Below are 2,638 nucleotides of genomic sequence, written 5' to 3'. Positions count from 1 at the left end.
ATACTAAGGGAGTTCGCTCAAAGTTTTGTTGATTTTCTTTTTCAATTGAAAAGGGCATTTAATCAAAAGGATTTAGACACCGCTGGTCTAGACTATACTGAAAATCAGTGGGGATCCACAAGCAGAGACAGATGAACTGCAATAAGAGAAAAATAACTGCCTCCAAGTCTCTTTCTCTTTCTCTGTAGGATAGTCACACAACCAACTTTAGAGTCTCACATTGGCAACTGGAAAGCAGTGGAGATTTCAGAGTTGGGAGAAGTGAGACAGCAAAAAAAAAAAAAAATGAAAAATCACAAAATTTCAAGCCTGAGAGGTTGACTCCAACCTCAAGTGGCCTAGGGAATGGTATGTTCGTGTGTGTGCAGTTGCTATGGCACATCATTGGTGACAAAAAGCTTTCCCAGCATGCCTGAGAACATTCTTTTCTCACTTTAAATATGAAAATGTTCAGAAGAAACTGTTTCAGAGAGGTTATGAGACTTTCCCAAGGTAGAACAGCTTATAAATGCTGTGACTTGGTAACAGCTGAGATTTATTTATTTTTTTTTTTGTAAGAGTTTGTTTTACAGTCAACGTTACGTGTACATTTAGTTTCACTCCCTATTTACCATGCTCAACCTTAACCCAGTCTCCTCCCCTCCCTGCCCAGTAACCCTCCCCCTGTGCCCCTCATAGTTATGCACTCCTGTCTGTCCTGTATTACCTCTGTGTGAATGTTGGTCCTCTGGTGCCCCGTGGTCTATTGCTCCAAGGGATGCATTAGCAAAGAGTATGTGGGTGCATCCCCCTGGATTGAGTAGTCTGCATGTACATCTTGTTAACTACCAGGCTGAGAGCCAGCCTCTGGGAGTGAGTTTTATTCCAGGTGCAGAATGTATTCCAGGGCCATAGTATTGGGGATCTCACCAGACTCCATCCGACCAGTAATTCTGATTACTGAGTTTTTGGATTTTTGTTCCACATTTTTTCTCCCACTCTATCCAGGATCTCCAGATTTGATCCTTTCCTGAGTAGTTGGCATTTGTAGCCGGGCACCATCTAGTTCTTCTTGTCTCAAGGGCCATTTTGTCCTAGGACTGATTGCTTCCAAATGCCCTTGGTGGTTTGTTCTGTTTTGTTTTTCACTCTTCTTCACTTCCAAAATGCTAGGAGACTATTAGGTGCATCTTGGATGGCCGCTTGAAAGCTTTTAAGACCCCAGTTACTACTCATCAATGTAGGATGAGGAACAAGGCTTTTATGTATTTTGTTGTGCCAATTGAGTCTGGTGTCCCCCAGTACTATGGTCCTGAGATGGTAGATCCGTTGGATCTCTCTCCCATAGTGTCTGGGTGTCTGTGAGAGATTTCTCTGTGTATGTCTTCTATTGTTTCTGTAAGGACTGCAGGTATTTTGTATCACTGGTATCTGTGCAAGATTAGCCTAACAGCTGAGATTTGAACTCAAGTCAAAGTCACTTCTGCCCAGTATTCTTTCCACTGTGTGAAATGGTCTCTTAATCCCATGAACATAATCAGCTGTGCCCCCTGTATGCCTCATTGTGGTTGAATTGTGAATGGAGGAACACCTGTAGTAGAGAAAACTATGTTAATAAGACATAGACCAAAACCAAACCCAAACCCATTGCTTTAGAGTCTGACTCATAAGGACCCTACATGACAGAGTAGAACTGCCTCATAGGGTTTGCTAGGTTGTAAATCTTCATGGAAGCAGACTGCCACATCTTTCTCCCATGGAGCAGCTGGTTGTTTCAAACTGCTGACCTTTCAGTTAGCAGTCAAGCACTTAGCCACTGCACCACCAGGGTTCCTCAGACATAAACCAGGTATCAACAGATCAATCACCCTTCTTCCTCCATCCTAGTGACTAAGTAACTCCTCACTGCATGTATAAAATCTGTTTATCTCCTTTTCTGGGTTTAAAATGTTTTCCTAATAGCCCTGTCTTTTAAATGTTAAATAAATAAAACCCACTGTTAATGGGAGCCTGGTTTCCACTTGTGATTAAAAGTTTGATGAGGATTCTTGTCAGTTTTCACAGCTCCAGTATGGGTTTGTCTCTTTATGTACACCTTTCTCTATATGGAATTTCACTGCAGTGGAGTTGGAAAAGTGTGGAGATGAAATTACCAAGTATATATCAGTAATTTCATACAGGCAGTCCCTGGGTTATGAACAAGATCCATTCCTAACTATGTCTTTAAGTCGAATTTGTAGGTAAGTCAGAAAAAATGCATACAGGTTTTATTTAGCCTTATTTTAGAACAAGAAAAGTCTTGAGCTTTTCTATGATTTAAAAGCTGCACATGCAGCAAGTGAAGGTGTTGTGATGAGGAATTTGTTGGTTCAATCATTTCAAAATGAGGGCAAATTTACATAATATTCAAGGGAAAGTACAAATTGTCCATAATTCAGATGTTCGTAACCCAGGACTCCCTGTATTTATCCCGAGAAGACTTTCATTAATGGAAGCTTTCCAAGAATGTTTAAAAAATATTAATTACATGGCCTCTCTGTCAAGCTATAGTAGAAGTTGATGGGAAAATGTGCATTGCTTTGAAAAACTTTGCTTCACTGTCACCTTTTCAAAAGCTTTTAAGAAATGAGGCACATGGTCCATTCTTTTTTTTTTTTTT

This window comes from Orycteropus afer, unplaced genomic scaffold (assembly GCF_000298275.1).
Source record: "Orycteropus afer afer isolate SDZICR_OR568_19922 unplaced genomic scaffold, OryAfe1.0 scaffold00336, whole genome shotgun sequence".
In the NCBI taxonomy this organism is placed as follows: Eukaryota; Metazoa; Chordata; class Mammalia; order Tubulidentata; family Orycteropodidae; genus Orycteropus; species Orycteropus afer.
This window is presented reverse-complemented; position numbering follows the sequence as displayed.